The following is a 24,401-nucleotide window of genomic DNA, read 5'->3' as shown; positions in this document are numbered from 1 at the left end:
AGAAGAAATAAATAAATTTATGCCCACGTTGTCGTGTTTTATTGGAGAGAAGAGTTTTTTCTTCGTTTTTTAATGATTTTTCTTAAATATAACACTTTACAGTTCACTTGACTTTTGAAACGATTATGGTAATAACCGATTAATTTGTATGTGTTCTTCTACTGTACTGTGCAGCGCAAACTGTGATATAGTGTGATGGTATGTTTCGGTGTTTTGTTCTTTCCTTACTATTCATTCATGTCTGTGTGGTTTTGTGTATCTACATGCAAATTTACGAGTATATATTTATTTGTACGTAATGTTTGTTATATGCCAAAAATATACAAACATTTCTTCAACTGTACAATCCACGAAGATAAAATATTTTCAAACCTAATCAACAAATGATAAAATTGGAAATTTTCGGAGTTCACTGCACGTATTTCATTTTCTTTCTAAAGCGAGTTGCATAAATCAACATATTTATCTTTTGTTAAACTTTTTGTTTGGTTCTCCGGAGCGATGAACTGAAGTTTGGCCTCCAATATCCTGGTCCGCCTGCCCGCGCTCTTTTGGTCTGTTTTACAGATCTGTCAGACGCGTTTCAACATTCAGCCAATTTCATGGGTGGATTTGTGTTATATCTTCAATTTCTTGAGTACTATGAGGGGAGGAATCAAATTCATTTATTAACAAAATAACACACAGACCAACCAGTGAGAATAGATTGAATCTGAATGAAGGATCAATCTGTCTTTCTTTATCGTAATGTATTATCAGACGAAACTTTATATATATATATTTTGGTCTTTTCAAAATTTTATTGGTTTATACCTTTCACTGAACCTGAATGCAAATCGACTACATTTTTCTCATTATGGTTGATTTTTTGGTATTTTGGTTAATAACTAATGTGTTTTAAAATGTTAACGTCCTGTATTTTAAATACTTTTGTTATTGATTATAATAACCGTCTTTGCAATAATCTGTACGTTCCTGCACGGTTATAAAAAACGAAATCAGTCTGTTTTATCCACCTTCCTTCAACGAATATTCATAGGTTGGCAAATATTTGCATACTAAAGGCGAGAAGTTAAAACCCCGGGGCTTTTGGAGCTGCTGTGTTTCAATTTTTATAATCATGAATAAAATCAGGCCGTCATGTTTAATATATGCTGACACTTCTAAAGAACTTATTTCAAGTGGGTTGCGCAATTATACAAACTATAAATTGATAATTATGGCTACCACCCTCGGTATTGCTTATCTTATCGTTTAGTTGAAAAAAATCAGAATTTTTTCGTTCGGTTTAATCATTTAGAAAGAAAATTAACAAGGGTTATGTAAGGCTGACGTTAACAGTGCCGCTTTGGTTAATGAACTTAACGAATTTAAACTCAGACCAGTAAAAGCCAAGGGGGCGTAAGGGAAACGCTTAGAAAAAATAAGTACAGACGTTTAATCAACGTTTTTATTATCTCTCCAGTTTCAGTTTTAATTACAGGAAGGAGGAAGCGGTGATAAACTCCTAGAGGATTTTTCCGTCCTTGATTCTCAATTGAGAAAGGACAGGGATATCCAGGAGCCGAGAAACATCTGCAAATTGCTAATAAGATATATTTTACGCTTTACGTACCCGGAAAAAAACGTGGAACGGATCCCATACGGCAAAATTTTTACAACTAGGTTGATATAGTTCAAATCAACTCTGATTATTTTTTATTTGAACTTTTTAACAGCAATAACATGGAATAAGACTGCATGTCAGTTTATCTTGGCCAATTCTGTCTTAAAAAACATATGTTAGTGGAGGTGTGGGGTTAATAAGTCAAAAAATAAATTTTAGGTTAGCTAATAGATTAATTACTACTTGAATGAAAAATTAATAGAATGAACTAATATTTATAGCGTTGAATTTTAGTAGGTTAATAATAAAGTTTAATTGATCTCACTATAATAAACGTTGTTGCTACTACTAGTAAACTGGCGATGTTCTGCTGTTTGTTTTTTGGTGTCAACCTGTCAAATGCATGGGGAAAAGAATGCTAGTATCACTCACTAAAGATGGAATTTTCTGAAAAACACCTGCATAATATAACTCTTAGTGAGAATAAGTGAACTAGTATAACTTCACGTCAAAATGTACAATATTAAACTCATAGATTTCGTACTGATTCAGAGTATTCATATAAAGCATTATTTTAAATTTCAGTTAATTAAGGTTTTTAGTTGAGATAAAAAAAGTCAGTGTCTCGAGCGGGATTCGAACCCACGATCTTCGGCTAGATACGCCGCTGCTCTACCGCATGAGCTATCGTGACTTCGATCCACTCGGACTTCCCATCTCAACCCCACCTTTTGAGTTTTCCCTCCTTTTTGCCATTTTTCACTTTTTTTATCTCAACTAAAAACGATAATTAATTGAAAGATATTAATTGGTCAAGCGGACCACGAAAACTAGTGAATTATTTTAAATTGTGACAACTTAGTGTTAATCGATTTTTATCTTGTTCGAGCCATTCCTGAAATCTAATGCTTATGTATTGCTACTGTATTGTAATTAACAAATGGTATTGTTTTGTAATTAAACACTTAATTAATCATTAGTTTTGCCATGAAATATTGTTTGTAGAACCGAGGATGTAGCCCGAGAGGCTTCGTAAATGCATTAAATTGGAAGTTGTATGAGACCGGTTATTGGTTTATGTTTTCTGAATTTTAGGGTTGCTATACAGTAATAAATAAATCACGAACTGTGTCAACTTCTCTCATTAATTTTATTACCACCTGGTGATTATTGAACTTTTAAACTGAAACCAATCACACAGCATGTCACAACAACCAAAATAAACGTAAAAAAAATATTTTTGCCAATATTTTTAGATTTTTCATTATTCATATGGAGAAAATAACACATTAAGTAAAGCTTTTGTGAAACATTATGTCAGGATTGAACTAACTAACTGAAAACGGGCAGATTTTAGATCAACACGCCCATCTTTTGAATGAAATTAAAACTTTATAATATTTGTAATAATTGCTTACATTGTCTGAATTCAATATGTAAAATTAATTTAAATTAAACCTATTTGTATATTTTATAAAATATCATATATAGATTATTATGAAACTAATCTGGATCGTCTCACGACGTTCACAAGCCAAAATTGAACTTTTGGTCAAACCGAAAGTCGCAATATTCCCGACTTAGTGGTTAGAATGCGGTGGCAATCCCAGGAAAGGCCCTGAGTCGAATATCAGCACTGATTTTTCCGGTCACGGCCGGCCATGAAAATTTCATTTTCCCCAGCCACGACAGGGGGACTGAACTGGGATGATTCTCGGGACTCATGATAATTATTCTGATCGTGAACAAATTGACGATTTGTTTGTTCGTCGATTCATATAATTTTCTATTGCTTTGATCTAAAACAGATAATTTACAGGACAGTGAAACGGGTTACTGTTTAGATTACGATACTATTTATTTGTTTTTATGGAAGGTGGCAGTTACGAGAAAATTTGAAATTGTAATTAAATTAAATCGATAGAGGCTATTAAAAATAATATAACGGCTAAAAACACACCAATTAAAAAATCTAGTTTGTTTTAACGAAGAATAAATTAATAAATCAGACTGGAAGTACAAGCAAAAATCAAGTTTATGTTAAAAAATGATAATTGGAAAATTATTTAAAATATTATTTTTTTAACCTAATTGAAATAGTGACCAGCTAATACTTTCCTGTGTTATTAAAAAGTCTCAAACCTTCTAAAGTCTGAAAGTTGTAAAATTGCAAAAATAAGGCTCAAAATTTTCCATTTAACGTAAAAATAGGTGCCAACGATAATAATGATTACCTCATTTAGTAATTATTATTGTTATTGCTTCTCAAGGTTCTTCTTCAATGCCTGTTTGGAAAACGTCGGACTCTCTCTCTTTCCTAATCTATATTCTCTGTTGTTTTGTTTTTTATTATTTTAATTGATTAGACAGGTTATTCTAGGTGAGTCAGTTGCAGATAACTAATCAACATTAGCATATATTGTCACTTTTTTTAAGTTGTTTATGACATAACACGCGTTTGTCACCATGCTAATAACCTTACTCAGTTATCAGAGACATATGTGTTTTGCATAACAAATTAGAATGTCAAATATTTTAGACATGTGAGTCGAGTAAATTGGTTAAATTGAGCAGTAATGTGCCATGGGTGTAAAAGGTTAGATGTCAAAGCTTACTGCTAAAAATTTCTGTTGTGTCAATATATCTAAAATTCGATTGCTATTTTTAAACTCTTTGTCAATTTTGTCTAGATCGTTCCACCGATTAGCCACTGCCAAGGAGAACGCGGACAGACAATGAACCGGTTGTTATCTAATTCTAGATAAGGTGTAAATCTGACGTTTCAGAATTTTATTCAAATCAGCGAATTAATTCTAGAAGGCGACTTGTTTTTCCAATTCGGAAACCCGATTCCGCCGATAGGTAGCCTTTGGTTTATCAATTTTTTTCCGCTGTTCACTCGGTTATTCGAGATGCAACCTTATTCCCTCACTGTTTTCACACCTGAACGATGACCTTTTAAGATGGTCTGCTTATGATAAAAAATTATTTATTTTTAAGTCAATACTTTGGACACTATCGATCATTTCACTCGACCAGTTCGAACGTAATCCATCTTGTTTACAGCTATTGTCCTCTATATAGGAAATATATATCACATACCTAGCTGTAGACTTAAGATTTCGTAAAATATTGCTGTTACAGCCGGTTGTAAATTAGGTGCTCATTACGTCAAGGAAGATGTGTGTGCACATGTGATAAAACTATTACAACGTGCGGAACTAATAAACTTAATCTTTACTATGAGCAGTTCTTGAATTATGTTAATGTTTCATTATGATAATAAACCATTTTTCCTTGTGTTTTTTTGTGCAAAGGGATCAACTATAGAATTTTTTTAGAAACCTTTATTTTATTTTGTGTTATTTTTTTGATCCACAATTTAAACATTATCATAAATTGACAATCGTAAGTAAAAATTGCTATGCTTACAATGAAATTATAAAGTACTGTCGTGAACCTTCCCTCATCCGATAAGCATAACGGGCACTCTGGTGCTTTTAATTATTTATTTTGTCAAAACATAGGGTTTTGTGTGATGAAGGATATTTCCCTAAATTTAGTTGTTTTTTTTTATGGTAACATTGCCATAATAAATAGTGAAAGAAAGTAAATCTGACTATACGTGAGCGTATGTGACCTTCAAAAAACATAACATACATATAAATGTAATAACGCTGCAAATAAGAAAAACAAGAAAGATGTCAAATGTCTAATTAATTCGAGATTAAAATACCTTGTAATAATATTTGTAATTTAATGAAACAATAAATTATGTAATGTATTAATAATAAATGTAACAATGTAATGGAAAATAATTTATTTCAATATACAATATTTAATTTAATAGGCAAACTGTATAGTATAAAAATAAAGAAAGTTTTCATGATTTATAAGCTACAATTTTTTATGTTTTTCAGTTTTTTATTGCCGTAATTTTTAATGTAATAAATCAGAACCTTCAATTTTTATAATACATGTGTATATAACTTAACTGAACTCCGTAATTATATATTAATAATTAAATACCACAGTAAATGAAATGTTTATTGATAAAATCTCATTATTTTGATATGGTTTTATAGTTTTGGAGGTTCAAGTTGTTGAATTTACTGTGCTCATATGCTTCTATAGAATAAAAATAATGTTAGTTTCTTAAACCATGTTTTTATTACTTTGGAAAATGTTCGCAGTCTTTCATTGACTTTACTAGCAATGGGGGTTACTAACATGGAACACATGGATTTCAAAGAAACTTTCTTATGACACTAGGTCGAAATTTACATAATATTATTAAATATGGGTATCTGCCTTTGCTATGTAAGTATTTCGAGATTATTATATACATATGTAGGGGATTTGTAATTATAAAATAATAGTTACGACTGTATTAAATGAGAGTAGATATATAAAATTTTAGAAAAACGAAGCGACACTGTCAGTAAGATAGACAAAAAAAGATCTTTCAGAAAAACAAAATCATTATGATTTGTTGTCGTTCATATTTTGGTTGGATTCTCCTGAGCCAATAATTTGACTCGCCGATGACCGGTGTTCCAGTTAAAAATCATAACTTCTCTAGATTTTATCCAAATTCATCATTATTACAACCTTTGGAAAACAGCATCTTTTGACCTTTTTCAACCTGTGGTTTTTGTATGATTAACGTAAGTGGGAAAAATAAGTATACAATAAAAAAAACTCCTCAAGAATTTTCTTTTATATATCCGTTTCTGATTTATTTACAAAAGCCAGGTATGTACGATTACGTGAAGAAGAGATTAAGTGAAAAGATTCTAAACCCTTATAAAACCCTCATATGGATTAGTACAGTCGTTTTAAAGTTATCACTATTTCTTTTTTCTAGACAAAAAAATCATCAGCATTTGTGAAAAACTTCATTTTCCCAAATATTTGAGTGAAATCGTGAGATCCAATATCCGTAGGCTGCCGTTGTATGAGATTCGAACCCAAGTCATTCTCAGTAATTACCGGCGAGTGAGGATAATATTACAGAAACATTACAGCATTAATTAACGCAATAATTATGTAGTCAGTTCCAAGTATATGTTTATGCAAAATTCAGAGCCATAGGAAGACGTAGTTTTTTTTTTCCTTTTTGAAAGGGGGTAGATCCGTTAGCGGAAATCATTTCCAGGAAGGAAATTTTCGTGTAAGAAGCATGGTGTTTAGTACTGCTAATTAATTAACACATTTACGGCAGTTGCTACATACCGTATGACCGAGCTGAAAATTCGTTCAGTTTGTAAGGAGAAGTCCTTACAAAAAATTCTTCAAGTTTTGGCAGGGTATCTACAAAAAAAAGGTTAAACAGCCCGGGGATGGAACGGACCCAATTTTCCACCGGTTGAAAATCACAGATTCCTATCGTCAAGGCAAACTTTGTCTGCTGTTTGTTTAAAGAGCCGAAGGCTCCGAGAGCGGATAGAGAGATTGTTTTTATCGGTGCTCTACAAATAGCTTGTCATCATAGAAACAGTATGAAAACACTTTGTAATTTAAAATCAAGTACAAATATTAAAAGAAATTGCGATTTTTAACAACAAAAAAATACAATTTTGAATATTATTTGACCACCTGTACGCGTTTTCTCGATTGGGCCCTAATCAATGATAAGAAGTCATTACTGACAGAAAATGTTAGCCTGGATACATCAGAAACCCATCTTTATCTAGCAATTATATCACATTTTGTGCATTTTCTAGCTTCTATGGATTTGACTGGAAGAGAGGATCATTTTGATGTCCTTATCCTCGCCGTTTTGGTGGGTAAGTCAGTCCAACCCTACTAGAATTACTTTTGAGCTGCCGTAAGACTAAGGGCACACCGGAGGCTAGGTACTTAGTAACAAAGTGAGTCGCCTGGTTGCTTAGTGGCAGTAATCACCAGTGATCAACCATGATGACGTTATAAGTGCTTTGTGTAAGGAAGTGCCCGAACTGTCTCTCTCTAAATTAACTAGAAAACTATTTCTTTCCGAAAATAATAAATTGAAATACGATTTCTTACGGTATAAATGAAGGAGTTTGGTGCATGACATAAAACGGCGAAAAATGTTGGAAGGTGAATTCAAAGTGCTGTATGGACAATTACATATTAATTATTAATATGTTTTTTGTGGAGATCCTCATTTCGATTCCATAGAGCAGGTCTTTTAATGACTGCGGAAATAATAACCTTGTCCATCACGAAACGATCAGAAATCACTACCTACGAAAAAAACAGATCCGTTTATTAGGTGAATCGCCTGGTGAATCGCTATGTAACCACGTGCTAGTGTGACCGTTCTCGTATGTTCTACACTGTTCGTTTTCTTGGGTGACTCACCAAGCGACTCGCCTTGTCACTAGTCACCTAGCATGTCACCTCCGGTGTGGCCTTAGCCCCCAACACTGAAGATGGCTAGAAACAGAAACGTGCTTGTCAGACAAAAACGGAAGGCAGTAGTATTTACGCAAATGAGTATAATTTGTTTTAGGTCTATAATCACTTGTGTTTTTTGATATTCACGTGGCCGTTATGACTTCAATAAGAAAATATAAATTTAATTGAAATCGTCAATAAAAAAGCAATTAAGTTTTATTGTTAACATTTTCTTGTTTTCTGGCAGAATAATTATCCAAATCGATCATCTGCTGCCTTGTTTTTCTCATTTTTGTTACAAAAATTGGCTCCGTTCTTTGGTATTTTCCGTTCATTTTAACCAGTCAGACGTTTTTCGAATTCTTTCATCTCAGCAGAGGACACCAAAATGTCCAAAAACACTCATCTGCTAAAATATTTCAATAAATATAGAAATTTATGTTGTTTGACCATAAGAGATAAGTACAGATTTTTCATTTTTATTTGCCTATCCTCACTGTTTTAGTCTGTCATGCTCGTTCTGAATTCTTGTTCTCGCAGTGGTGGGCACCAAAATGAACATTAACTCTCATCTGCTAAAGTATGTTAAGAAATAAATTTAAAATAATAATAATAATAATAATAAAGCGCATTGCAATGTGGTTTGACCGATCGTCTGCGACACTTTATCAGAAGGCATTTAGACTTCTCGCCATGCAATACAAAAATATAAAATAAAAGAATTAGTTTATTATCAGGAAACTGTCAAAGAATGAGTTATTTTATATTATTAAACAAGAAAATAATTAAATGTATTAAAATTTAATAAATGTGCCAAAATATGTTTCTAAGCTTTTTTTTTAATAATAAGACACAATGCCAAAGCCCGCGCAGGTGCCCTTTATGCAGAGAAAGGTTGCTCGATGTGTCCCACATAATAGAGGCGTGTCATGCCTTGGCTCCATACAGAGAGCGTGTAGGCATGCCGCCGGATTTAAGAAGAGTCCTCGAGCACGGTAGCGAGTTTCAGAGTCCCCTGTTCCGCTTTTTAGGGGAAATTGGGGTTTTTTATTGTATATAGTATGTCTTATGTGTTATGTGTCTATATGTTTTGTCTGTGTGCTTGTATTTATTTGCGTGAATGGCGAGGGGTGAGGGTGAATATAACGTCATCATCGCCCCTCGAACGATGAAAGCGGGTGAGTGTGTGTTCGGGGTCGATGGCGGAATATTTATAAAAGTACCCCATCGATCCCAATCTAGTTTAGTTTAAGTGTAGATCGGTGGAGGAATATCAAGTACTCCACCTTCCAAACGGAATGTATCAACTGTATGGATGTATTTAAGTGTATAAATGTATTTATTTGTATGAATGTTGTGTTTGAACGGGTATAGAATATAAAATATAGACTTAGTGGGGTGCTGAAATGACCTAGACGTCGGAAGCCCCAGCAAAAAAAAAAAAAAAAAGACAATAAGTTATTTAAAACATTAAACATCCAAATTATCGTAATAACTAATTAGGATTTTTCAGAGAATTGTATTATGACCTGTCGACGAGTACTAAGTATCACTCATTTCAAGATCATCCGCCTGATCCAGTTTAGACGGTATTTTACTGGAATTAAGGTAGTTGTCACTGATTGTATCTTAGCAGTAAACCTCAACGGAATTAAGGAAGACGGGCAAATCCGGCAGGGCAAACATACCAAGCCGGCCGAACAGATAGAGGTGGCTTAGTCGTGAACTTAGGGACTTTATCCAAGCGGACGGCGACACCCGCCCAGTACATTTCACTGGATTCATGCCTTTGTGGCCTACTTGCCGCCTGGGGCAAAATCCTTTCTGTAACTAAATACTAATTGCCCATGCTGCTTTCTCCCACCCACTAAACAAATGTCGACGAACGGACGCCCCTCACGGTTACAACGCGCTCATAAAAAGAAAGTCGTGCCCTTAAAGCGGCGGCATTTCATACCAGCAAAGATCCCGCACTCGAAAGCTCATAGAGTGAAACTTTTTTTGGCTCATCGCCGGCACGTCGAGAAACTGTAATTAAACGTAAAGTTTAATCATCCTGACGAGAGATTGAGGATGCAGCCCAGTAAGATTTTCCTTCATTAAACACAAGAATCAACTCAAATTGAAAACTGTCGACATCAATCCAGTTTCATTACTATTTCCCTATGTTTATCTACATCAGAGCTCCGGAAGGGAATGATTGAAAATTTATTAATGGCAAAGTTTCTTCCCATTCTAAAAAAATACTGTAAAATTCACTAGTTTTCGTGGTCCGCTTCACCAATTAATATGTTTCAATTAATTAAGGTTTTTTAGATGAGATAAAAAAGTCAATGTCACGAGCGGGATTCGAACCCACGACCTTCGGCTAGATACGCCGCTGCTCTACCACCTGTGCTATCGTGATTTCGATCAACTCGGACACTTACTTCCAAAGAAATGGCAATGGAAAATTCAAAAGGTCGGGTTGAGATGGGAAGTTAATGTCCGAGTAGATCGAGGCCACGGTAGTTCAAGTGGTAGAACAACGGCGCATCTAGCCGAAGACCGTGGGTTCGAATCCCGCTCGTGACACTGCATTTGTTATCACAACTAAAAACCTTAATTAATTGAAAACTGTAAAATGTTCAACAACAAAATACAATTTTTAAATAATAAACAACAAATTATTGAATCTATCAACAAATTAACAATATCAATGAATTATATATCAGGTAAATGAGCTCAGATAGCATTAGTACGCTTTATCATCATTTTATTTTAAAAATAATCAGGGATGATGAGATCAATTGGAAAGAAATTACCTTCAGCTAGCGTTCAAAGAATATCTGTTAACCAGGGTTATAAACTACATATAATTATTTATTTAAAAGGTTAACGAATATAAAACTTTATTCAGAATTTCGAAATTCTTGGTTTCAAGAACAATAAAATCAATAATTGAAATCAGATAGCAACAGATCTAACTTATTTATACGTTAATAGGTAGTATAGTTTGTTAATCTATTAAATTGTAATTATCTCCGTTAAAATATTTTCCGAAATTATGAGTTTATTCAAATTTTATTGTTTTAATAATTTTAACTTAATTTGTGTGTAAAAATAGAGACTTGCCCCGAAATGTATTAGCAATTAAAATATATGTAATAAAAATAAATGTAATCAAAAATAAAATAATAAAGCCATAAATCGAGAATGTTGTTTAAAAAACCAACATTCTAGATTTATGGGTTTATTATTTTGTTATATTAGTTATGTAAATGTTATATGAGGAAATGTTATTTTTTTCGTTAAATAAAAAAGCAAAAGATGTTAATATTTAGTGACCGATAATTAATGATTATTTAAAGAACTTAAGATGCGGTCTGGTAAAATGTGGTGATGTAGGTTAGAAAAATATTTTCTTTGGAGTGCCAACGCTTCGATCTCCATTGAGATCATCTTCAGGGCCTATTTATAAACACTGTTTAAATTATACAAATACGGATAAGATATTAATGTGAATTTATACAATAATGCACATTATATAGAACTTTTAGGTTTGATCAAACACACACTTTGACGTGTTTAAACAGAAAAAACACTTTGAGCGAGTACAAATACTTAGATTAACCCTAAAATTTCTGTATTGTGCAAAAAAAAGATAATTACATTTTCATAGTCCTGATGAAGGGTATTCCACAAAAGCTGGACGAAGGAACTGAAACTTCTTTCTAATTTGGCTGAGTTACACCATCCTACGGAAATAATCTTATTATTGATCAAGTATTATCTCACCATCATCAGTGATATAAGCACAAAACTTGATTAATTAAGTTTAAAAAATCGGAGCCTGCTTAATGATGTACTGATCGTTTCCGCGATAAACGCATGCAAAAATAATCGGAAACGTCCACACTACACATTTTAGGATATGCTGAGAATTTGTGAAATTATAATGGAGCTTGAGTTGTTGTTCTTAGCATTTGAATGAAAACATTCTGGTCTGTCTATTCTCGTTTTTATTTATGATGTCTACACCCAAATTACTTTCAGATTCCACTTTCTACCATCCAGTTTTATAGGTTGAATGTTTTATACGACTCGCAATCTGCATTTAGAAACGCGAGTCGAAAAATCGCCGAAAAACATGGGATAATTGAAATTCTCGCCGTATCTATAATAAATCTTGATCAAATTTGCCGAGGTAGCCGTGCTATCAAAGCGCGTTTTTAATTAATTTCATTTGGTTCGCGATCACGTTTGAAGAAACGGCATTTCTGCATGCTCTCCGGGCTTTGGGTGATGTACGCTTTGTAAAAGAAAGAAGCATTAAGCGGAACGATTACTGCATAAAAAGCCACGGTTTGATAACATCACCCCCTTAAAAAAAAGAAGAATAATCCCCCCGGCCACAATTTATTCAGCCCCTCGTTCCACAGCCAACCGGTTCGCCCAAACAGAACAAGAATGAAAAAAAATTTGGCGACAATTCTCGGTAAACACCATCTGCCAGCTTTCGTAATATTTTTACAAAATCTTCCCCCAGCCCATTCACGGTTCCCTCTCATAACATATGTTTTATCGCCAGGAACTTTATAAATGTCTAATCTGAATAAAACGAAATAATTGTAAGTTCAAGCTTAAAAGACTTCAAACTTGCACATTTTCAAAACAAAGTTTCTTTCGTCTTTAATTCCCATCTCTCACAAAAATAAAGCATTTGACGCTTTGTGTCAGGAAAGCGTTAATACGAATTTCAAACTTGGCAGTTCAAGTTTAGAACCACAATTCTAAGGAGATACTGTGTAAGATTTGTTAAAGAATCCTTATTCGAAACCGACTCATCTTAAGACTTATTGTACGTATTGTATTGTCATTTTTCTACTGCAAAGAATTTATTGACTTTATTAATAATGAAAGAAAAAGCTTAACGAAGTAATACTAGGTAAAACTACCAACCATATTTGTTAATCAAAATTCATCGTTCAACCTTTCCAACATCATTCAAAAATTATCCAGAGTTCAAAACAAAGCACGTACATCTTGTGATAAATACTTATTACAAAACAATGCTATTTTTACGAAGTACTTACAATCAAACAAACTATGCTTAATAAGATTATTATTTTCAATACAATTAACTTTTTTATTGTAAATTTCAAATAGATTTTGCTTTTTAAAAGTAGTTAGTGACTAGCATAGGGCGAATTAAGTTCACTTTCTTGTAGTTGAAGTGGAATGACTGAAAAATGAAATTCTTTACAAAAAAACTCACCAGTCTAAAATTTAACGACCCAATCTACCATGGAAATTATTTATTATTTATATTTAACGCTCGCTATTAAATGAAAATTTTCGAAAGAATCCAGTTTCATCATTATTCATGATCCTGTATGACATGATCAGTGAACTGTTAGCGTGGGTGTTTCTCCACCATCTTCACCGTACGTTTTAAATCTCGGCCTTAAGATTTCTTTGACCTGATAGCTCGCATGCGGGTTAGAGGACACGGGTCATGAACCCTATTCTGTCCTACCTGGAAGGTCTTGTAGAAAAATCATTCTAAAAATGAGGTTTTTTCTGTTTTTATGGAACCGTGTAAATCATTAAAATAACAGTTAAACTGTTCTTTCAGTGTTGGTTTTTCATTGTATGTTTTTGGGGTTCTTTGCTTATCTTATAATAACATAAATTAATTCTTGTAATAACAATTAACAATACGATTTGCCGGTTAAAACCCACCGAATTTTTTATTTTAATATTTATTTTAACAGTTCTTCAGCCCGTCGGCTTAAATAATTTTCTGATAAATAAATTCGAATATGATCGCCTAACAATTTAACAAAATTGACATCAGCGCTAATTGAAAAGTAACCGTGCCGAACGGTCGTCCTTCGATTTGTTATCTCTTAACTCGTTAATTTGCTTGATTTTAATATCTAGGACGGTCATCACTTGCGCTTTAAAAAGCCTTTAATTAAGAGCACCCGGCAATTCTAGGAGTGGAACAATAGCTTGTTTTGGTGGCGAAAAAAGAGAATTGGTGATTTCAGACGAGGCATTGTTCTCGTCTGGCTTTAATTAAAAAGATGGCCTAGTTTGGAGGTTCCTTATCTTTAAAAAAAAAAAAAAATGAATGAATCATGATTCGAACATATCATATTTCCATTTATATTCAGTGGAAACCCGATACGTAATTATCTGCACGAAAACCTCCCGGAAAACATGTCCTGTACTTTTCTATCTTTCTTTCATGGTTTTGTAAACCTTACACTTCCTCTCGTAGTTCATGGTGTTAAAATGTTGTACTAGTAAAGTGTTAACTGGCGATCGGTCCGACATGACTTCCTCTTGTACCTATGAGAAAAAAATAATTATAATTCTACCCCAGAATTACCAAAATTTGCTGTTTGGTTGAATCTTTGTCAGTTTGATTTAGATCAACCCATTATGTTCCGGTCAGACGTGTTTTGGCATTTCGCCACCTTCAGTATGAACAAATAATAGTTTTTATCGATTGCTTAATGACCGAAAAAATATCTAAAAAACACAATGATACTTCACGAATTTATAAATAATCACCATACATTTAATATAATAACGTAGCAATATCATCAAAATAAACATGCCGGTAAACTTTCTCACAGTAAAACGAAGGAATTCGCCCAAAGCCGCTAAGAAATGTAAATTAACAAATGTTATTTAATTGGATAATTAAAGATAATTTATACATTTAGTAATGGGAAACGTTAATGACTGAAAGTTTTAAAAAGTTTATATTTATCAACTAAATAATTTGTACATCAAACAATCATTATTTATTGTTGTAATACTTTACAATCTCTTCTAATATGATCGAGGCCTTCGTTAAAATTTAACCTGCAAAAGCGAGTACTAGTAGGTGGTCATGGTGAACGCTTCAAGTATGCGATGATAGCTGAAATGTATGAGCTCAGCTGAAAGGAATCAACTAAGAATTAAGAAAAAATGTGAACAAATTGTTTATATGTTTATGTTCTCCAAGATCTTCCTGGGCCGTCTGTTCTCGCTTTGTAATTCGATCGAGAAATACATAAATTTAAGTAACAGGAGTCAGAGATTGTTAACCAAAATTGCTGGAATACCTTTTTAACATGAATATGCTTTTGGGCTAGATTCACAAATTTTTGCGTCGGTTAGGGTAGGTTGGGTTAGGTTTGATTTGGTGGGGTTAGGGCAAGCGTTAAGGACCGTTTAGGTTACATAGCCATGATTTCATTTTTTTCTTAGTCGAGAAAATATGCGAGTGCTAAGCTGGAATTTCTTAACGAAAGAGGTGCCGTTGGTTCGAAGAAGTGGTAGTCCTTCTCAATCTAACTTGTATCTTTTTTTCTCGTTATTTTGGGAACATTTCCATTATAAGCAACATCTTTTATGTAAAGCCATGCCTAATCGTAAAATAGATTACGATAAAGCACGAAGATCTTCCCATGAAAGCATTACCAATTTGCCAATCCGGTTGTTTTGCATTGAACTAATAAAACCAAACAAACAGAATGAAAACAGAAGGATGAGAGCGATGAAAAAAGGATTAGAAAGTAACAAAATCGTCATTTTTTTATTGTTTTCAAATCGACTAAACATCAGCAAGTGACGAAGTGATTTTTCGTACAAAGCCTGAGCTTATTGAAAATTAAAAACAAAAAAATACTGAGTGATCGGGTTTTATGCGGCAAAGGGTTTTTGAACTGTTCTGCCGCTTCAATGGGAACTTTCCATCAATACGGACTAACGAATTTTACAAAAAGGGCTGTTTCAATTTTCTTTTTATAGCGATTTGCAGACTTGTGTGAACAACATTTTGAGATGAAATCGATCGAAAGCGTGGGGGGATCGAGCTTTTTTTAATAGGGGATGATCTACCTTATCAACGAGACGCAGACTTTACAAACCTTGTATATCCCAAAGCATTTATATTCCGGCTTTAATCGTTAACGAAATCCTAGAAAGTTCATTTCGCCTCTTAGGATTCAAGCAGCTTTAAAAATATACGGGTAAGACCCAGGATTTCATTAATTTTAACAAAATTATTTTAAAAATAACAACAATGTGTACGGGTTATTTCACTTCAGAAGAAACAGTAGATGGCTCATTTCAAATATAACACAACTGAATAGTATCTTACATATAATTTTTTAAATCATTTATTATATGTAAAATTCATATATATAATTTTATTGAAGTTTCATTTCAAAAAGTTAAATTTTCGAGTTTAACTTTAAATCTAATTTCTTAAACTGAAAGATGGGTAAATCTCAGTCAAGATATAATCTCAAAGGAACTGGCTATTTATATTATTCAAACACAATTGGTTTATATTTTAGAAAAAAATTAATGAATTCTGGGCCATGTAGGTTTCAGAGATTTTTTAGCCATTCACAGGCCTTCTATTTTTCTCTCATAAATCGGTCAATTAAAATGTGAATTTGAATTTTTCCATTAGTTTATTTCACATGGCTTACATGAGGGCTTTTGTATTTCGTTGAAAATCTTTATTAACTTTTTTTATACTCTGTGGGAAAATTCATATTCAAGGATTAAAAACAATTTCCAACTGTAAACGCTGATAATGGTTGTAAAACGCCTCGGGAGAAGTCCCAGACGAGGCGAGGTCGTTTTTAAACATTTGCTTGTGTTTGTTCATCCCGGAGCAACACGGTAGCTCCCTCCCGGCTTATCTCGTTTACGACCCATTAAAAGGGACGTGAAGGCCGTTGACGAAAGGGAAAAAATAACTAGAAGTGTGACAGAGAGGGAGTAAAGGGAAACAAAAAACAGATATCCCAAAGCAATAAAGATCCCTTATGCTAAAGGATGAACCCTAGGGTACTGGGCCTACCTGCTCCAAGGGTCAGACGTCTTAACCGAAAAGGAGGCAACAAAGAAATTTCAAGATGTTCTCACGACACTGTTGATCCCCCGATTTACAACACCTTTGAAATTAGTTTCAAAGCGCATCTTCCATCAATTACCCTGTACGTCAGGTCACAAACAAATTGCGTAAATACGAAGGGTGAATGGTGTGAAAGAAACCAAACACGCCCCGTCCCGTCGGCTTCAAAATATATCCAAAAATACATATAACATATGATTATCTTATAATTTCGGTAAGTTTTCCAATCAGAGTACCTTAGTAATAGGCAACAATTAAGCAAATCATAAAAAAAATATTAAAGATTGAATAGCCCTTACAATTAACACAAATAAAACCAAAAAATATCGTGATTATTTTTTTCGTAATGTGTGGTGATTAGCGACCGTTAATCGATAATTATTCAGAAATCGTGAGATGCGGTCTGGTGTGATGTAGGTTTCAGAAAAACATTTTCTTTATCGTGCCAACGTTTCGATCTTTATTGAGATCATCTTCAGGGCCCNAAATCGTGAGATGCGGTCTGGTGTGATGTAGGTTTCAGAAAAACATTTTCTTTATCGTGCCAACGTTTCGATCTTTATTGAGATCACCTTCAGGGACTTGTGTTGTCTGCATTTCTGAAATGTAGACAACAAGTCCCTGAAGGTAATCTCAATAAAGATCGAAACGTTGGCACGATAAAGAAAATGTTTTTCTGAAACCTACATCACACCAGACCGCATCTCAGGATTTCTGAATAATTTTTTCGTAATTTTATTTTCCTAGCTCACCTTATTACCTATCGTTGTGTATATTTTACCATTCTAGGCGCGGAGACAACAACCGGACCTACACTGATACATAAGCATTCATGTCCTAATTAAATATGTGCATTCAATATAACAGTAATAACAAAATAGTAACATCGCATTTTAAATTTGGAAAATATCTCCCTCAGAAAACAGAGGATAAAGAAAAACTAGTGTTATTGAGTTATTGTTTTTTATTATTGTTATGTAGCGTTAGTTTCTTTATTGTATTTGAATAGAAGAATAAAAGGATAACGATGAGCCTATACGCATGCTGGGACTGTTGCTAGTCTGACTCCATTATTATATAATTCCATTATATTTACTGGTTTAATTGACCAAATTACTTCTTTCAATTAATTAATCTTTTTAGGTAAGGTGTTGGTTAAAATGGAAAAGCTAGTGTCACGAGCGGGATTCGAACCCACGACCTTCGGCTTAATACGACGGTGCGCTTACTACTTGAGTTATCGTGACTTCTATCCTCTCGGACACCAACTCCCAATTTCAACCTACAACCTTTCAAATTTTAATCGCCAATTTGAAAAATGGCAAAAAGTAGGGAAAATTCGAAAGTTTGTAGGTTGAGATGGGGAGTGTCCGAATGTAAGAAGATTTTTTTGCATACATTTGGCCTTCCAAATTAAATTTTTAAAAGGATAAATTAAAGTTTTGGATGGTACTAGGATAGATTAGCTTATGAGTGAATGTTTGGAGTCAAAACTTCGTCGCACTCAGAAGGGATAAGCTAATCGAAGATAGAAGGTTTAAATGTCAGGGCGTGAAATGACCTTAGCCGTTAAAACGCCCTTAAAAATTAATTATAATAATAAAAAAAGTCTTTATTAACAAATACAAGTAAAAGACTATACGTTCCCTTCATTATTCCATAAGCTAGACATTCAAGCCGTCTGATGGGTTGCCTTAAAACAAAACCAAAAAATCTTGATAAAAATAAATGGAAACAATAATAAAATGCAAATACAATACAATTAGAAACAACCGCCAAAAAATAAATGTCGCTACATATATAGATTGTTCAATCTAAATATACAAAAAAATTAATCCAAAATTACGTTGGAGACATTTCAATAAAATAACCACTAAAGCATACTTATTTAGGTATAGGGTACTGCATTCAAAATATATTTCTAATTTAACATGTTATAACTTTTCGTTAGACCTCAGATTAGATAATGCTTTGTTGAGGTGGTTAAAGGACCTTTTTCACAACGTCTAGGTAGGACTATTATGCTCCTCTACATACGGGTACCATCTAACCCGATATAATTAATATCAGCTTTCAAATTGTGATTTTTAAATTTTAAAAGTCAAATTCTTGCATGGTCTGGTGTTTGGTTTCTTTTACTTTGATTCACATTGTAACTACATATTCATATTTGTTAACGTTGTTAATTATTATTATGTGGCAGCTTCCAAATCCTTATGACTGAGATATATTATACGAAAGCTAGACGAAAAAGCTGAGGGTTTTCCTTCAAATTGTCTATCCTTGATTTTTAATGTAAAAATAAAATACCTGTACAGATTCAGGATTTTTTAAATTATTGATAGTCACTGCTCAGTTATATCTGCTGGATTGAGATTTACTTTCCTCACTTTCTACCTTCTAATGTTCAGCCTTTAAAGTAACGTATAATCATTTGAATAGCTACTGGAGTGCCGGTGGGTGCAATATCCCAAGCTCCGAGTACTTGAGGGACCCCCAACTGTAATTTTTTTTTTTTTGGTAGAAGGGACCTAAAACTGAAAAGTTTCTCAAGCAGGGGCTTCTACCTTTTTTCACCCTGGCCCTGGAATTCGTATTTACGTCACCGCAAATAATGTAATGTGATTTCCTCCTGCTAGGCTTCTGCCACTACCAATATTTCCATGTGCCCATTGAGTCGGCAAAATCCAGTCAACAGGCCTGCGATAATCCTTGGTTTTCGGCCTTGCCTGCCTCTGTCCTGAGGAGTCGATCTAGCAGGTATGGGCATTTTGCTTAATCCATAGGGCAATAGAAACACGAAGAAGACTTTTTTATAGCAGTTGTGCAGAAGGGTTCGGGACCTATTCTACTCCTGCCTGTTCTGTGTGCCTAGAGACACAAATTTAAGGTATACTTTGTTTTCTGTCCGCAGTCCCGGTTTGTCCTCAGATAAAGTGAGTGTTTTGCGCGCTACAGTACATTGCTAACGTTTTTCTTCCATTCTCAGCCTCTTAATTTCTTTTGCACAATCGCCACTGCTTTTGCTGAAACACCGTGACAAATTTTACACGGGAAATTGGCATTTTAACCGTTCATTTTTTTCATATAGACAGGTGCGAGTGCCTTCTTGGGTGTTTTAGACGTGAACTTAATAGATTTAGCCTTGACTGGTAATATTTTCTGCACTGCTGCTCTTTCTGGTACTATATTTTCTAAGTTCTTCTCCAGTTTCAGTTGTTCGGCATCATAGAGGTTTTGTCCTTGAATGAAGTTACCTGTGCACCTGAACTGCTTCTTTTATTGAAATGTGCAGAGGTAGTATGTTTAGTACAATCTCTATGGGCTCAATAAACGATAGTCCCGTCGTGTCCAACCATCCTGGGCATCATGAAAAACCAGAATAGAACAACCTACCTACAGGTTCGTCTCCCGCAGACCTCAACCTTTCAAAATACGATCAACTAGTATTTTACCATCCATACTTCGTACTTACTGAATGTGATTGTAAAAAGCTGAACAAACAAATCGAAAATAGGTGGAAGGATCATGCTCTATCAAGAATAAAAACTAAACATCACAACAACAATGACTTGTCACAAATCTCTACGATAAAACTACAAAGCCAATCTTGGTATTGTGTTTTTCAAATCGTTTCATTTTTGCGTCTAAATTTGAAAAAATCTACCGTGAAAATATATCAATACGAGCCTGCAAAAGTCTGCACCAAGAATAAAAAACAAGTGAAAGTTAAAGACAGTTGTTTTTTTCTGAATGACCATCATTGCAATATATGATATATCGCCATTTACTTATCGTATTGAACTATTGATAAATTTTTTATACAGTGTTTTTTAATATGTTTATTCCATCTCGAACATAGCTAATTTAAGCGAACTGGGTCAAAGTAAAGATATAATATCCCTTATATTTTTACACGTTAACCAAAATGGGATTCCGTATCAGAATAGTCATTTTATAGTTACGATATCAAATTATTCACCGCCAACATTTTTTGTTAACAGGGTGATAAAAGTATTGAAGGACTCTAGGATATCTATCTTGCAGACAGAACATTGTTCATAAATCTATTGTACAAACACAAAAATGTGCAAATTTTCTAATGTCCTATTGTTCCTCTTTTATGATAAGTCAATTCAAGGGAGAAGTTACGCTTTGGGCCTCCTTTCTAAAAAAAACGAGTACCGCTGGTCACGAAAAATAAAACTTTTGAACACTTGAATAGATCTTATTAGCTTACCTTGATCACGTATGTGAAGTATGGTCGGGCCCGTCGAGAAGGAGAGGTTTAATGGCGGCCGGAACCATTAATCAAAAAGTGATGCGATGGAGAAAAAGAGAATAACAGTCGTTTTTTTTAGAAGGGACACGAGAAAGGGAGAGGCATTGTTTAATTAATTATGGTAATACTTTCATCAACTTAGTGTTTTGTAAATCGTCCTTTTTTTCTTCCTATCCCGATATGTCAGATTTCCAATGGCTAGTAAGATTTTGACAAGCAACCTTTTTTTACGACATTTATTCCGGTAAAAATCCGGTACTTTTCTCATCAATTGCATCACTCGTGGTTAGTCAAATTAAATACATTATATTATAGTGGCAAAATGAAATTATTATATTCACAAAGCTTCTGTCTCAGTTAGCCTTAGGCGAATCGAACAAACTCAGTCAAATTTTAATTGCCAAAGTTTTTGAATAAAGAATACTCATTTATCGATTTCGCTTCTATTCTTCTCATTATGTTTATCTATAATCAAAAGAATCACGCCGTTCACATTTAACTAAACAAAAATACTGAACATTTTAATTTACGTACATGTACAATACAGTATGTGTTATTGTACTTCATAAAATTAACATACTATTATATGTCGTGAGATATATCCATTATATCTCGTGGTCCGATTGACCAAATAACTTATTTAAATTAATTAATCTTTATGTAGGGTATTGGTTGAAATGAAAAAGTTAGTGTCACGAGCGGGATTCGAACCAACGACCTTCGGTTCCATACGCCGCTGCTCTCCCCACTTGAGCTATCCTGTCTTCGATAGGACCCCAATTCCCATCTCGACCTACCATTCGAATTTTCCCTCCTTTTTGCCATTTTAACTCAACTTTATTATACTGATTAAGTTTAACACCCTGAAAGACTTCGTATTATTCAAGTTTAATACAAGGGCCTCAAGTTCTCTGATATCAGGTGATCCACCAGTAAAGAAAGGTCAATTCATGTTCGTTTTCTTATCTCCCTTTACTTGTGAGTTATCAAATTATAATCTATAGAAAAAAATAAAAAGGGAAATTATCATTTTTGCCAAGGTTGTCGTCTCAATTTTCATGGTGAATTTAACAAACTCAGTAAAATTAACTGTGAGATTTCCTGGTGAACCATTACATTGGTCGTTTCCAATCATTTTGGTCTACCTTCAGTGCTCGGATCTGTCTGAAAATGTGAAGAAGTTGAAACGAGTCTGACAGGCTAAAACAGCCATAATAGTCAGACCAAAATAACTGGAAATAGGACATGAATTTGTGTATATTGTATATATTATGTTTGTCTTTTTACATGTGCGTAGTTCTAGATGAATCTTAAGTAAATAGTTAATAGTGATCAGGTATGTGGCCATAGGAGACAAAACAACAATAGTCTTGAGTCATTTCCGATTATACTAAATTCAACTTTATTTACATTAATTTTTTTACATTTGTGATGTAAAATTAATATTAATGATGATTTGGGTATCGTGAGATGCTGTCTGGAGAGACGTAGGATTTAGAAAAACATTTTCTTTATCTTGCCAATGTTTCGATCTTTATTGGGATCAACTTCAGAGCCTGGGATTTATAAACGTTGTTTAAATAGATTATTTGGAGATCGTGAAATGCGGTCGAGTGTGACGTAGATTTCAGAAACACATTTTCTTTGCTCTGCTAACGTTTCGATCTTTATTGAGATCATCTTCAGGGCCTGGGATTTATAAACATTGTTTACATTATACAAATACATGTAGGATGTGAAAAAAGAGAATTTATACAATGCTAGAAATTTTAGACACAATCAAAGTATTTGTACTCTCCCAAGGTCTCTGTTTTCTGTGTAGATGTGTTTATTTACATTAATTTTTTATATTTGTATTGTAAAATTAATATTAATAATAAATTAAAATTTAACTATTTTTAAATTGTTTGCGTGTTAAATTGTCCTGTAAATTATATTAAAAAACTCTAAAAGATAACTGAAATTTGATAGAAAGAATCTTGAAAGATGACAATAAAAAATCTTTAAAAACATATAAAACCCGCTTCAACTAAAACATAAGACGGAAAAAACAATTGGATTTGTAGTGTATGAACAAGAAAGTGGGTGATGAGTAGGAAGATCGAGAAAGTGTTGAAGAGGAATTGGGTAAACTCAAGTTAAGAAGATCAATGTTTGTCCCAGTAAAAATTAATTATATTTGATCCCGTTCGCTCGCTTGTTATTGTTTGTTGTTGCAAACCATGATTGCCGACAGGCGTTGTTAAATCAATAACACAAAAGCGGCGGTAATAGCATTAGATCAGCCTCGTAGAACAGCATTTGATACTCGACAGTGGAGGAAAACAACTATATTATTAAAGTTGGTAGAATCGTAGAAGTTGTTTCCTAGGATCAAGCCGGATGATACACTGTTGGAAAAGTTACGCATTTCTATGTTCTCCTACCCTATTTTATTACCCTATAAAACCACCCCTTGGTCATTCTCAAAAATCAAATATAATCCTTGCCGGTGGGGTTGGAGAGACATAAATGTCAAAAAGGGTGTACAACGGGACCAATAAAATGATACAGGGTGAGAGAGAAACATTCCCACTTCCCATCGCATATTAACAAAGTCAATATTTTCCAAAGGGATGCTTTATTAACGAAACTTTCCACGTAACCCGTCCCCGTTACGTTCCACCCCTCTTCGGGATAAAGAAACTTCCTGGGAAAAATTATGCTCAATGGCTCGGACCGAGTTAAGAGCTGTTACGCTATTTTGTTAATGTTCTACGTTATTGTCGGATTTAGACTAGTCGTAAATCTCAATCTTGGCTTTAATACATTAAAAGGAAATTCCCATTGTCCCTTACACTACGGCCTAACGGAGGAGTTAACGAAAATTTACAGTCCGCTTATAATTTAAATACATTTTCTTCTCCAAATCCAGGCTCCCTTTAATTACTACGCCGCCTTCGAAAGTGCTTACCCACCTAGATTTTAGGACTAACGAAGCATGGACTTAAGCATTATATCAGATTTTCCAAAATCTGCTATCACAGTAATCGTAAACGTCATCATACCAGTTACTGTGAGTACAGACGTTTGATAATACATGTAAAATATCTTTTCCAAAAATCTAGAATATAATTTTATATAATCGACGAGAAATAATTCCTACGTAACTGACTTAGTCCAATATTAATATTATAAGATAAAAATTGTGATGATTATTGAATTTTTAATAGGAG

The sequence above is a fragment of the Cimex lectularius genome, unplaced genomic scaffold (genome assembly GCF_000648675.2).
Source record: "Cimex lectularius strain Harlan isolate CLEC.00 unplaced genomic scaffold, Clec_2.1 scaffold96, whole genome shotgun sequence".
Classification (NCBI taxonomy): domain Eukaryota; kingdom Metazoa; phylum Arthropoda; class Insecta; order Hemiptera; family Cimicidae; genus Cimex; species Cimex lectularius.
This window is presented reverse-complemented; position numbering follows the sequence as displayed.